Source organism: Cryptomeria japonica, chromosome 3 (genome assembly GCF_030272615.1).
Source record: "Cryptomeria japonica chromosome 3, Sugi_1.0, whole genome shotgun sequence".
Lineage (NCBI taxonomy): Eukaryota > Viridiplantae > Streptophyta > Pinopsida > Cupressales > Cupressaceae > Cryptomeria > Cryptomeria japonica.
In genome coordinates this window covers 388,861,265-388,877,275 of record NC_081407.1, presented here as the reverse complement: position 1 = coordinate 388,877,275, position 16,011 = coordinate 388,861,265, and positions in this window count along the sequence as shown.

The following is a 16,011-nucleotide window of genomic DNA, read 5'->3' as shown; positions in this document are numbered from 1 at the left end:
AAAGCAGATATCTTCTTCATATTTCCTGACAATGTCACTAGATATCCTCATCCTTAGGCTCATCTTGCTTCTGAACTCATCAAAGTACTTGTTCAGAACATCAGGGTAACCGGTTCCAACTTCTTGCAGGCTCTCTTTGATCTGCTTGGTAACCGGTTGGTCAATAGATCACTGAATATCTCCAACTCCTGGGAAATAACATTGGAAGTAGAAGAATAACCCTACTAGTAGTTGTCCAAACTTGAATCTTAGTGCATTGTCCTATTTGATTGACTAAAGATTCAACATAAGTTGTCTTTGCATATAGGTGCACAGATCAAATGATGCATCCTCCTTGATCATCCTGTAAGTGGCATTTACCACTGCAGCAGAGACATAATTAATTTTGATGGCAGAGAACATCTGATAGCCTATCACCATGCAGGAATACTTGACCAGACCATCCTTGATTGAGTTGACGGTCATGCCACGTGAGTCGCTCATTGAACCGGTGAGCTTGGAAATTTTTGTCTTGCTGACCTTCCTTAGGGCTAGCACTTCCCCTGTATTGCAGAAACTAGTGACGACATGAATTGCTTGTGGTGTGATATCATGTGTTCTCTCAAGATACATCTTGTCACCATGAACTCTGCTCAGAATGATTTGAATGTGGTCATCTGTGAAATCCTCTAGGAAGTAAACCGCATTGTGAAGCTTCTTCTTCTCCAAGATGCTATACTCCGGTTTGATCTTTTTATCCTTCCCACAGAATAGACCTAGCTAAGAATGGATCACAAGAGACCCTAGGTCTTCAATTTTGCAGTCTATGTAATTAGAAATCCCTTCTTCTACTATAACACCAGCTGGTACTTGAGACAAGGCATTATATTTTGACTTTCGTTGTATGAAGTCCATAGAATCAACAGTTGCACTAGAACTATCATGAGATGCGGAAGCCATGATAAAATAGAAAAACTTGAGAAATACCTTTCGAAAATAAAGAATTTAGGGCTTGCTAATTCCACTTCACCTCACACTCCGTCAATTGTTGAATCATTGCTTTGAGTTCCTCTCTTGACCGTTTGATTTTTGCTTCTAAATCTTCTTCAGGGTTTTGGAATTTCTTTGAATCACAACACAAATCACTTTTTCTTCACTCTGCACTTGAAAAACTTCTTCGCTCAAAAAATGATAGTGAGAAATGATTTGAAAATTCCTTTTAAACATATTCCTCACCTACCATAATAAATGCTCCACCATTAGGGCGTAAACCCTAATTTGCTTGTTACCGTTTCTAGTCTTCTGGCGAATGACAGGTATCACATACCGGTTAAGGTCTTTTACTGGTGTAAACCGGGGGTTCAAAACATTTCACCGTTTTCTCTGCCTAAGCTTTTCTGATGCTTAGTTTTCCGGTTCCGCTATTTGCACACTAGGTGTAGAAACCGGTTCTTCTTGCAACACTGTTGGTTTCTTCTTCTAGGTTTTGTTCATATCCACTTAAATAGTGTCAATATCAATCTTTCCTTCTGGAGTGACCAGTATATCATCCGATATACTCTTTCTACTTCTGTAGAATCTGGAAATGTGACCTGGTTTGTTGCAATGATAGCAGACCATTCCAGGTGCTCTCCAAGGTCCATTATTCATGTTACCGTTCTTCCTCCTGCATGTTGCAGCAATGTGACCATGACAATGATAGATCAAAGAGTTTTCTCTCCATCTGGTTGCTACTTGATAGCCACCACTTCCTGATTGATGATTAAAGGCATTAAACCAGTTGTGATTCTGGTTCACAAAAGATTCCGGACCAACTCCTTGGGTCCTCTGAGGATATCTTCCAGTGTTGTTCATAACAAACCTACATTCAGATGCTCTATGCCCAAACTTGTTGCATACATAAAAATTACCATTGAGCTTATTGGATCTAGGTACATCGTTTATAAAGTAAGGAAAATTATTGTAGGCTTTGCTCCTACATACATTAGTAGTATGTCCTTCTTTAAGACAGTTAAAGCAAATAGGTTTAAAATTTTGCTTACCTTTATCCTTTGATGTCGGTTGTTTCTTTGATGCTCTAGCATTTGTACCAGAGGACTCACCTTCCCCATGATCGGAATAACCAAGTCCATCAGTATTCTTGACAGGTTTGGTAGATTCAAGCTTTTTCTCTAGCTTGACAGTACTCTTGTTGAACTTAGTAAGTATTTCCTTTGACTCAGAGAGTTCTTTGGAAATAGCAGCATTTGATTCCATCAAGTTTGCATTCTCGGAGATGGCCATGTTTAGTTCTCCTTGCATGTCTTCCTTTTCCACTTTTCTAGCATGGAGTTGAGCAGTTAGGGCACTGATCTCTTACTTCATCTTTCCTCTAGTTCTCAAGCTCTCGGCACATTCGAATAGTAAGTCCTTCCAATTCTTTTCTTAGGTTGGAATTGGATTAATTCAGCTTTTCTACTTCTTGGATTAGGGTTTCCATGTCCGCTTCATCAGAAGAACTATTTTCAGATAGCTCCATCAATTTTTTATCATGTTCTCTCCTTTTTTCTTGAGATGCCTTATATTTGATCATAAGATCATCATAGGCTTGCTCAAACTGAGTGAGCCAATGAGTAAGTTCCCTCAATGTGTATTCCCCCATATCTCTTTCCAAGTGGTTAGACTTATAAAAAGGTAGGCTCTGATACCAGTTGATGAATACTAAGAGGGGGGGGTGAATTAGTATGCCAAAAATCACTGTACTTAAACACTTTGCTAGACTAATAGTAAACCAATAAAACAGTTTAGCAGACAAACTGATTAGCACACATGCAAACCAAATAGCAAATAATGCATTCACAAACACAAGAGATTTTGACGTGGAAACCCAAATGGGAAAAACCACGGTGAGATGGAACTCACAAGTAACTATCTACAAAATAGGAACCAGACCGGTTAAGGTCAGATCGATTAAGGTCATACAATGTTCTTTACTAGAATAGATCCTATTAGGAATCTCAATCTCTGTTAGGAGATAAGTCCGATTAAAGAATACCTTGCTAAAGGATTTTAGATCCACAGATGTGAACCACCTTGTTAGAGGATTTACAAAAGGCTTTTGGGCCTACCCGGTTAAGGGCTTCAGACTTGTCGAAGATGTGAGTAATCAACAAGTGAGTGATCTAGCAAATAGCACAGATTGCTTGGTTAGATCCTTGATAGCTCGTTCCTAATGCATTCTTGCATTACTTCAGTCTTCAACACATTCACACTCTCTCTAACTCATCAACCACCTTAAACCTTAGCAACAACCTGAAACCCTAGATATGATGTCCTTTTAAAGGAATCTGATTTCATGTCAGTCCAATAGGATTACAATACAATTTCCTAGGTTCAATGCATCTAGACATATTCTGTAACATGACACAAAAAGCATTGTTAAAGTGTCGGCATCGTCAAACAATTGGTGGATGGTAACTCATCACAAAATGTCGATTGGTAACTCATCACAGAGTATTACCAATTCATACAAAATACTGGTTGCCGGTTTGACAAAAATGAAGACTGGGAAACATGTGTTCTGCCACTTTGATCCTTCGTACTGCTTGAGATCTTCGAACCGCTTGGGGTCAACATACTGCTTCAGATCGGTAAACACTTTCTGCAAAACACCAATAGTCTAAGGACTATAATGCATCATACCGGTTGGTAACAATTGCCGGTTGAGCATATACATATAAAAGTAATCTCAATGCAAGTGTGTGTTCATCAATGACAATCACAACATAATCATAAAAAATGCCAACAAGTGCATCTTTCATTTTTCTCATTGTGGGAATGAACCCTCAATGTGAGTGCATCTGAGTGGTTGAGTTTATGCTAGGTGTGCCCTTGTCTTTCTCCCCAAGATGTTTGATCGTTCAGAGCCACCTCGTAGCGATGTTTTCCCTTGAGCACTCAAAGTGGAAAAAACAATCAAACTTTTACGTCGCGTAACTCAGAGACCATGGCACTTATGGATAATCAGTGTGAGCCTATGGGGTTGTGTTATTGCTTCCTAAAAAAGCCTCTCTCGATTTTAGACAACTCGATTCCATTTTCTTGTGGTGAGATTTTTTTCCATCACATCAAAAACCGTAAAAAACCATCAGTGAGAGGTGGCAAAATAGTGCATCTTTAGTTCTGCTCATCATGGGAATGAGCCGTCAGTGCGAGCATGTTCGGTTGGATGGGTTTATGCTATGCGTTCCCTTGCCTTGCTCCCCAAGACATCCGATCATTTGGAGCCACCTCGTAGCGATGTTTTCCCTTGTGCGCTCAAAGTGGAAAAAATGGTCAAACTTTGACGTCGTGTAACTTGGATAACGTGGCACTTATGGATCATTCGTTTGAACCTATGGGACCATGTTGTCGTTGCCTAAAAAATCCTCTCTCAGTTTCGGACAACTCAATTCCATTTTCTTGTGGTGAGATTTTTTCTATCGCATAAAAAATCGTCAAAACCCATTAGTGATAGGTGGCAAAATAGTGCATCTTTCATTCTACTAATTGTGGGAATGAACCGTCAGCGTGAGCGCATTCGGGTGGTTAGTTTTACACTAGGTGTGCCCTTGTCACACTCCTCAAGACGTCTGATCATTCAGAGCCACCTCGTAGCGATGTTTTCCCTTGAGCGCTCAAAGTGGAAAAAAGGGTCAAACTTTGACATCGCATAACTCGGAGACAGTGGTACTTATGGATGATCCATTTGAACCTATGGGGTCATGTTGTCACTGCCTAAAAAATCCTCTCTCGGTTTCAGACAACTCGATTCTGTTTTCTTGTGGTGAGATTTTTTGTCGCATAAAAAACCGTCAATGAGAGGTGGCAAAATAGTGCATCTTTTGTTCTGCTCATCGTGGGAACAAACCATCAGTGTGAGCACGTCCAGGTGGTCAGGTTTATGCTAGGTGTGCCCTTGTCTCTCTCCCCAAGATGTCTAATTGTTCAAAGCCACCTTGTAGCAATGTTTTCCCTTGAGCGCTCAAAGTGGAAAACATGGTCAAACTTTGACATCATATAACTCGAAGACCGTGGCACTTGTGGATGATCCGTTTGAACCTATGGGGTCATGTTGTTGTTGCCTAAAAGGGCCTCTCTCAGTTTTAGACAATTCCTACTAGCCCTTTAAATCGGGTAATTCAACAATAACTCAAAACTTTCCCAAAACACTTGGAAAAAAAATTGCATATTCAGATACCCATTTGCAAGTTATTTAATATAATTCACAATCAGACATAGTTATTTATAACCAAATCATAAAAATTTATAATCAAATGGTACAATTTTATTACAAATGTATTTATAATCAAATGGTACAAATTTGGGCTCTCAAAATTTGCAAATCAGTCCCATGGACACTTTCATATATAAAATTTGGCATATAATATAAATGATCAAGCTCATTACTATTTATATTTACAAAATTTTGCATCTAAATATGCAAATTACAACTCGTTGTTGTTTTTTTATACAAAAATTAGCATCTAGATATGCACATTACAACTCATTGTTGTTTTTTTATACAAAATTTAGCATCTAGATATGCACATTACAACTCATTGATGTTTTTATATACAAAATTTGGCATCTACATATGCACATTACAACTCATATGCATATTACAGCTCATATGCATGTAGAGCACATCCAAAAAAGAAAAGTTACAACATTTCGCAAAAGATATATACAAAATTGTTAAAATTATTCTACCATATTGTAGAATTATTCTTCTAGATGGCCCAAAATCAATCAAGTGAACCTTCTGGATCAGCTCTAACCCTTAGTGTCTCAAGTATTGCCTCGTGGTCAGATTCACAAACTTTCCATAAATCCTTGTTGAGAGGTATACCACGATATTTAATCAAATGAATATTTGTTGCAACAAGAAGGTTTGAGTAATGAAGAATATGTCTATGTGTCTCAAAGTCCTCAAACAACTAGGCATTAGAATTTTTGATATGGTACTACATTTTATAGAAGGATAAGTTAATGCCAAAATCAATACAACGACTGCTAAATAAATGAGTTTAAGAGGTCTCAATACAACTCGACACAACAACGGTACTTTCTAAGCCATGTCCTTGTCACAACAATGAATCATATTGGGTACTCAATACCCTCTCCATCAACCACTGTAGAAATCAATTTCTTTTTGGCCTCAATACAATGACACAAAAAATAATATGTTCCTTCTTCATTGTTCTCATCCGCAATAACTGCATATACATGACCTACATTTAATAGAAGTAATGAGTTGAGACATTGTCATATTATTATCCTTAGAACTCTTGAGTTTTTGTCATCTTTTGATTTGCATAGTAGTAGTGATGTATTGGAAGTTTACTATATGTATTCCATATGTTAGCCTGAACCTATTAAATCATGTTTTATCTTTGCCAGTTTATTCCTGCAGCCATGCCATTTATTCCTGCAGCCATGTGATTTATTCATGTTGCCATGCAGATTGTTTAGGGCAATATCATATGTGAAATTAATAGATGTCTAGATTAAATAAAATGTGTATGTATGTTCTTGTATATTATTTCTTTTGTAGTGAAGGGAATAAATGATGTTGCGGTGGATGTTCGCCTTTCACGCCAGTTAAAGGAAATGATACTCAAGAAGATGACTAAAGATCAAACTGAAGAAAAGCTGAGAAGCGTAAGGAATGACATAAGTGAAGCAATCAAGCAATACTATTGATGTCTAAATTAGGTGGACACCAAAGTTGTAAATACCGCCACAGTATGTTATAACTGTGGTTCGGGTTAGATCTGCATTTCCTGCAGCATAACTCCAGCTATTTGCTTTCTTGGTCAATTATTTGCCTCTTCTTTTCGGTGTGATTCGTGTTCTGTTGTAGATGATTTCTTTTTAATAATAATCTCTTTATCTTCTCGAGAATTAGATAGAAAGAGAAGAGAAACAGAGCAGAGGATCTTTCCTAAGTATTTTTGAGTTTTCTTTTCATATTGAATCATGTAATGACTTCCAAAGAACGATGAATAAAAATATGTTATTCTAAGCTTTTAGAGTTGTTTTTGGGAAGCCTAGTATCACTCATCCAAGGGGGCCCACTTGGTGAGTGTTCCTGTGCATTTGTTAAGATTATTTTTCTTTCCTTAGCTGCAGTAGATGTTCTTGCATTGACTGTTCCTGCAGCCACTGGAAACATATCCGCTGACTGTTCCTGTAGCCAAACTAGAATAGAGTACTTTTTGTTTATCAGCATTGAATTTATCTAGTATTGCTTTTATGAATTTATGCAGAAGTTTTCCTATGGCCTTTCTATAGTTTCAATTCTTGCTTATCTTTTTCGCATAATGTTAGTTGTTGTAGTAATGCAGAATAGCTATCGCAGGAACTTAGTGGATATATAGTGCAGACCCATTTCAAGTATTACGTCCCTAGGTTGACAATTAAATGAACACTAGCTATGGAAATAGTGACTTTACCAAATGAATGTCCAAACTTCAGGTTGAGACTTCAACTAGAGTTATTATTCTTATTGTTGGGTTGAACATTTTTGGCGCCGTTGCCGGGGATGGTGTCAAACTAAGAACCTATTATGGTTATTGTCTTTTCAGTTTTAAGTTAATTTTTTTTTTTTTTGGCATACCTAATTGTTTGAAAAAATTTCATGAATCTGCATGCATAGGCGAAGAAGAGATGTTCTAGGTAGATTTCTGCCCAGTCATCCTAATCATGCAAAAAATAATTCCTTAGATATAAACCCTTTTGCTGAACTTTATCAAACCCCAGAGAATTTGAACCATCCTGAATCTGAATTTCTAGAAGGTAGTCTTCAGTTCCTCTTTGGACCTCAAGAAGAAGAATTTCATATAGTAACTACCCCCATAAGTCCAATGCAAGGAAACCCACCTGGTGGAAATAATCCACCACCACCACCTGTGGACCCAATGTTTGAGTTCTCCATATTTGATCAGCATGATAATGCTAATCTTAAGAACATTCCAACATCTTCCCTCCCTAAATTCTATGGATTGGTGACAGAGGATCCAGACACATTTCTGTTTGAGTTTGATGTTCTTTGTAGGAGTTTTGACTATACTATAGATGGGTCTATAATATTTCCTGCCACCTTGAAGGAATCATCTTTAAGATGGTTTATGAGCTTGGGTAGTAGCACAATCAATAAATGGGATGAGATGAAATGATTGTTTCTTGCAAAATATAAAGATTATTGTAGAGGCACTGATCGTCATGGGGATGATATCTTTAGAATGACACAGAAAGAAGATGAGAGTCTTGAAGATTATTTGGAGAGGTTTTTGTTTAGTGTCAAAAAGTCCAAACATAGTACTCTAAATGAATATTCCCTCAAGTTGATATTTTTGAGGGGAATCAGTGATGAATGCACTGATTCTTTGGATCTTATGGGAGGAGGTGACATTACACAGTCCACTTGGGCTGAAATAGGACAAATTTGTAAGAAGTATTCCAAATCTGCTTTTAAGAAGAACAGGCGTTTCAAGCCAGGAGCACCTTCATGAGCATCTGGTACTAGAGTTTCTATAATGGAACTTAGCCATTTATTGAAGGACTTTAAGGAGGACATCATAAATAATATGGCTACTCAGTTGGATACACTTTCAGCTAAGAAGAAGCTCGAAGAAGCTGATGCATTTCTTGCAGAATTTTGCCCTCATTGTAGAACACAAAATAAGGATTGCCGATGTAAAATGGTTGCAAATGTTGAGGTTCCTGACTTCAAGCCAATACAAGGTGAGGATGAGCAATTTTTCTATGTTGCTCAAAGGAGGCAAAATTTCCAAAGACAAGGTATGCCTCTGGATCCATTTTCTTTTTCTGGCTATAGTGGAAATTATTATGTACCAAATAACCAATGGCAATCACCATATGCTCAAAATTTTGGTAATTATCAAAACTGGTATGGTTCTCAAGGCCAAGGGCAACATTTTGCTAATCAAATGCCATAGTGGCAACAACCACAAGGGAATTGGTATCCACCTCAGGGCCAAGGAAGTTAGTTTCAGGGGAATTGGCAACCTGCTCCTCAACGGAGGGGGAGGCAGCCATGGACTGCCCAATCTTCTAGTTATCAACAACCTATTCAACAGCCACAACCGCCTGCAAGAATGCCTCCTCCTGTAGCCACTGTTGTCCCACCTAAACCAAAGCAGTTGCCCACTCAACCAATGCCAAATCCTAATATTAAATCTCAGCAACAACAACAAGCTTATTCAGTTGATCTTAATCAATACCCAACCTATTCTCTATCCCTAAATGATATTCACCTCCGATCTGGGACAACTCTGCCTAATCTATCTCCTCCAGTTATCATTGAGGTACAAGAAGAACAAGAAATCTCTAATCCAACAGATACAATACCTCAGAAGCAGATATTACCGCCATTTCCCCAGAGATTGCAAGAAAAGGAAATTCTCACAGAACAAGAGTGAGGTTTTGATATTATAGATCAACTGAAACATGTTTGTGTTAAAATTCCATTGTTGCAAGCAATAAAAGATGTTCCTATATATAGTAAGGCACTAAGAGAAGCATGTTTAAAAAATCCTAGCAGGAAGAAGAAGGATCCACAAAAAGTGCATGTTATGGGTCAACTGGCAGATATTATATTAGGCAAGGTTGCAATTCCAAAATACTCTGATCCAGGTAGTCCTATATTAAGTATATCATTAATGGCAGCCAGATAAGAAATGTTTTAATTGATTTAGGGGCAGCCATTAATGTGATGAGAAGAGAAGTAATGAAACAACTTGAAATCAATAGTCTAAGGCCTACACCCATAGTTCTACAACTTGTTGATAGCTCTACAGTGAGACCTAATGGTATGATTGAAGATGTGGTGGTTATTTTGGATTCCTGGGAATACCCTGCAGACTTTATGATTCTATCTCCAAAGGCAACACTGGGAGGATATCCTGTGATTTTGGGAAGACCTTGGCTTGCCACGACTGATCCATATATTGGATTTAGATCAAGGGATATAACTATTTCAGATGGGAACTCTACAAAAACATTAACTTTGTATTCTCTTGCACAACCCCAGTTTGATCAAGAACAAGTCGTTTGGCCTATTTTGGGAGAAGAATCTAAGGGAGTTGACTTTATTAATCACCTTATGATGATTAATCGAGGGCCATTCATGCAATTACATGATGAAGACTCAATTCTTTATAAAATTCTAATAAATGAGTTGATACAAGAACAACAATTGCAGGAGTTGGTACCGAATATTGTAGATTTAGACTTTCCTGCAGCCACTGATGTATTGCATACTCTGTAGGCGCAAGAAGTCTTTACTTCTCATTTTTCTGATATGTCCCAGATTGATCTTACTATCAAGATAGAAATTGATTTGAATATCAATAGAGATCTTTCAAATACTCAAAAGGGAGCCCTCATCGACTTGCTGAAATGTCATAAAAATGCTTTTGTATGGGATTACAAGGATATGCATGGAATAGATCCAACAGTTTGCACCCACCACATCTATATAAAAGAAGAATGTTGCCCACTCAGATAGCCTCAAAGAAGAATCAATCCTGCATTAAAAGAAATAGTTAAAGAAGAATTGCAGAAGTTGTTAAAGGTTGGGTTTATCTATCCTATCTTTGATAGCCAATGGGTATCACCTTTGGTAATAGTTCCTAAGAAAGGAGGAAAATGGAGGGTATGTTTCGATTATAGAGCCTTGAACTTAGCAACAAGAAAATATCATTTTCCATTACCATTTTTGGATCAGGTATTGGATTCTTTGGCTGGTAAAAGATATTTTTCATTTCTTGATGGATTCAGTGGTTACAATCAGATTCAGATAGCCTCGGAGGATCAAGAAAAGACAACATTTACTTGTCCTTGGGGAACATATGCACATTCTGTTATTCTTTTTGGGTTGTGTAATGCTTCAGCTACTTTTCAAAGAGTAGTGATCAGTATCTTTTCTGATATTTCTCAAGACATCATGGAAATCTATATGGATGACTTTACAATTTATGGTTCTGAATTTGAACAAGCATTGGAGAACCTGAAAAAAAATTTGCAGCGATGTGAGGATTATAGTTTGTCATTAAATAGTGAGAAATGCTTCATCATGATGCAAGAAGGAATAGTCCTTGGTCATCATATCTCTATAAAAGGAATACAGGTGGACCCAACAAAGATTGAAGTCATTCAGCATATCAATGCCCCTATGAAGCAAAAAGATGTAAGAAGTTTCCTTGGTCATGCTGGATACCATAGAAGGTTTATCAAAGATTTCAGCGAAATTGCAAGTCCCTTATATTCATTTCTTACCAAGGATATGGAATTTAAATGGACCTCTGCATGCAATGAAGCTTTCTTGAAGCTTAAGCATGCCTTGACCCAAGCACCAGTTCTTAAAGGTCCAAATTGGTCTTTACCATTTCAAATTCATACAGATGCATCTGATTATGCAATAGGGGTAGTATTAGGACAAAAGATTGACAAATTGAAAAGTGCAATATATTATATTCACAAGAACTTACAGGGACCTGAGTTGAATTACACAGTCACTGAAAATGAAATGTTATCTGTTATATATGCACTCAACAAATTCAAGCACTATATCACAGGATATTCCATATTTGTGCATACAGATCATACTGCAATCAGATGTCTCATGAATAAATCTTCAATTATTGATAGATTAGCTCGCTGGTTATTGTTGATGCAAGAATTTGATATCATAGTTGTTGATAAACTAGGGAAGTCTAATGTGGTTACAAACTATCTTTCAAGACTTCAGTTACAAGAAGATTCTATAGTAATAGATGATGCTTTTCCAGATGAACATTTATTCCTTATACAAGCTCACACTCCCTGGTATGCTGATATTGCCAATTATTTAGCTGCTGCTAAATGCCAATTCATTTCTCTCCTAAGGAAAGAAGGTTGTTAGTAGAAAATTTTTTTAACTTCTCATAGATTGTTGATTGTTTGTTTTATACTGGGCCTAACCAAGTCATGAGAAGATGTGTAAGGGAAGATGAAACATATGATGTCCTGCATGCGTGTCATGATGAGCCCTGTGGAGGACATTTTTCTGCCAAAAGAACAGAACTCAAAATACTCAATACATGATACTATTGGCCCACATTACACAAGGATGCAACACAGTATACAAGAAAATGTGACAGATGCCAGCGTATGGGAAGACCTACTAAATCTGATGAGATGCCATTATATCCACAAATATTAGTTACACCATTTGATAAATGGGGATTATATTTTGTTGGCCCAGTTGATCCACCTTCTAATGGCAAATTCTACATTTTTGTATGTAGAGATTATGTAACAAAATGGGTGGAAGCTCCTACCATGACACATGCAAGAGATAATAAGGTGGCTGAGTTTCTTTATGAGGAGAAATTTACAAGATATGGAGTACCAAGAGAAATTGTATCAGACCAAGGCCCATAATTTACTTCAACATTGATTGCAGCTTTGGTAAATGAATACAATATAAGGCACAAAAAATCTACTCCATATCATCCACAAGCTAATGGACAGGTAGAGGTTACAAATAGGGAGCTTGAGGCTATTCTTACCAAAATAGTATCTATTCATAAAAAATATTGGTCTCATAGGCTTTCAGATGGAATTTGGGCATACAGAACTGTTGGCATTATGTGAACCAGTATGAGGACATGATGGCATTGTATGTTTCCATTGATGTCAATATGCTGAAGAAGAGAGAACCGGTATAACATTGTGAACTGGTATATGTGCCCAAGTGAAGCGGTGTGTTTGATCAAGATGAACTGGCATGTGGTTAAGGGAACCGGTACATGGAAGCTTTGTATGACTACCGGTTGGTAGTCTCAACTTCAGGGTTTCTGGTTGAAGTGCTTCAAGCCTATGTAACTCAACTGGTGACTTTGTGTAATGAGTTAGCATTGTAACAAAGAACAGATCATGTTGCCAAATCAGTGTTGTGTGCGTGAAGGATCTTGCATGAAGGAGAGTGTTCCTATCTACCTCAGGAATGTGCAAAGTCTGTAAATGATGAAAACACGTGATGGGTTATCAGCCGCCATGAAAGTGGTGGAAAACAAACGATGGAGAACGTCTTGAGATCAGTTCAAGACTATTGCATTTAATGCAATGTGCTCAATGGTTAGGATTGAACTGTTTGAATTGCTTAACCTAATAGGTTTAAGGTTTATGCTACCGACCTATGTATTTCCTATAAGGTTGATGTTGTGTTTCTTTATGAGGTTGTTGGCAAAAGTTGTGTGTGTGTATCCAAGAGAAGAGATACGTGATTCTTGCCAGACCAGAGGAGAGAAGTGATACCTGCAGAGTCTAAGTGCAGAAGGTGAAGAGGAGATAAAGTGGATCTACATTGGCATTGAGTGTTGTTACCAGATTATTGTAATACTTGTTGATCTCTAACCACTTCAATAGTTGGGAAATCCATTAACAGGGTATCTTTAACTGGCTTACTGTAAATCTTTTAATAGGGTGACTCAAAACCATTGAGTTCTTGAAATCCTCTAACAAGGTAACCTTTAATAGGGTTTAACCCTTAACCAGGTATTCTAGCCATCCCTTAACCAGGTGATCCCTAATAGGATCGGTTCCTAACAGAACCTATCGTATCAGTCTTTAACCGAACAAGGCTCCTAACATAGCGGACTTCTAAAGAGTTCAAAAATAGTTTGTGGGTATTCATCCCCACCGTGGTTTTTCCCAGTTGGGTTTCCACATGAAAAATCTGTGTGTCATGTGTGGTGTTATTCATGTGATGGTTTAAGTGATGTGTGTCTGAAGGTAAATCATGTTGATCTAGCTATTTATATTTTTTATGATAGATTACTTGTTCATGCACTAGGGTGAAATGGAAATAAAGTATTAGATTGTATGAAAATATAAGTGTCAATCAATTTATGCTTGTCTTAGTTATTCTAGGTTTTGTCGGTTGTACTCTGTTTAAGATTGGTGTTACTGTTTGTCTGCCAAAGCACAGTGTCTGCTGACAAACTGGCTTTAGGATTGTGTTTTTGTCTGTATTGATTCACCCCCCCCCATCTCAGTACCGGTTTGATACTATCCGTTCATCATTGAGTTATCAATTGGTATCAAAGCATCCTCCAGGTCCTTTGTGTTATAAGCTTAATCGCTTGAGGAAAAGATCCCAGTCAAATGATGAAGAGGGAAGGTCCAAAGTTCAACAGAGATAATTTTAATATATGGAAAGATAGAATGAAGATATACATCAAAAGCATGGGTGCTCAACACTGGAGCTATGTTGAGAATGCTTATGTTGCCCCTACCGGTACTCTCATCGATGACCAAAAGAGAGAGATGCAAGAGAATGGGGAAGTCATGGAAGCCCTAATTAGTAGTTTATCTGACATTGAGTTTATTGATGTCCAAGATAAAGTAAATCCCAAAGAAGTATGGGATACTCTTGAAAATATCTATGGCGGTGATGAACATGTAAAACAAGCTAAGGAAGAAAGCTTTAGAGGGAAGTTTGAAAACATGCAAATGGTTGAAGGTGAGACCATTCAGCAATATGTAATAAGAATCAAAACTGTTGTTGGAGATATCAAGAGTGCGGGTGGTAAAATGGAAGATTCCAATGTGGTAAGCAAAAGTTCTGAGATCCTTATTACCGGTCTATGCAATAAGGGTTGCTACTATTTAGGAGTTGAGATCAATAGACAAGACTAAGGTATCCCTAGACTCCATCATTGCAAAGTTGACAACCTATGAGCTAAATAGTTTTGATGGCAGTGTTCAAAAAATTGAATCATCTTTTAAAGATTTTGTTGTACCATCTATAAAAGGAAAAGAAGCAAGCACCAGTGGTGAACCAAGACAGAGCAGAGAAATGGATGATGAGGAGATTTTGATGGCATTTGAAGCTCTTCTTGCCAAGAAACTTCCTAAAGGAACCGGTAAATACAGAGGTAAGCTCCCTTTGAAATGCTTTTCTTCTAACCAGATAGGACATATTGTTGTAAACTGTCCTAATGGTGACAACAAGGACAAACCGGAAAGGTTCAAGAAGTTCAAAGGAGGAAACCAGAGAAACTCTTTTGTGGTAGTTAATGAAGGTGTCATAGATGAGGAATCAGAAGATGAAGAAAATGAAGATATTGTGTTTGTTGTTGTCAAGGAAGATGTGTCAGATGAGAAGGCTCTTGTCTCCCGCTTTGATAATTCCAATGAGTGGATTATTGACAGTGGTTGTTCTCACCATATGACTAGTGACCGGAGCAAGTTTCTATCCTTGGAAGAGTATGATGGTGGTGTGGTTTGCTTTGGTAATGATGCACCATGTATGGTCAAAGGTAGAGGGTCCATCTCTCTGAATGGAAAGAGCAGTGTTGACAATGTGTATTGGGTTGATGGTCTTAGACACAACCTTCTGAGTGTTGCCTAACTGAATGATAGTGGTCTCACTCTAGAATTCAAGAATGGAGTGTGTAGAATCAAAGGAAAGAATGGTGAATTGGTGGCCACCGGCATGCAGACCAAAGGTAACCTATTTCAGCTGAATGCAAATATCAGTACATGTCTTATGGCCAAGTTTGATGACAACTAGATATGGCATAGGAGACTCTTCCATGTAAACTTTGATAACATTGTGAAGGCTAGTAGGATCAAGGTAGTTAGAGGATTGCCGATGCTGAGAAAATCGAAAAATAACTTGTGCAGAGAGTGTCAATTGGGGAAAATGTCTTCCTCAACCTTTAAAGGTAAACCTTTCACTGATGACAATTTAGTTGATCTTGTGCATACTGATTTGTGTGGTCCTATGAGAACTAGGAGTGTGCAGGGTGATAGGTACTTCATGATTCTCACTGATGACTACTCAAGAATGATGTGGGTCACATTCTTGAAAGATAAGTCTGAAGCTTTTGGAAAGTTCAAAGCTTTCAGAGCATTAGTGGAAAAGGAAAGTAGTAAAAGGATCAAGTGCCTTAGAACTGATCAAGGAGGGGAATTCACTTCCGGTGAATTCAACAAGTA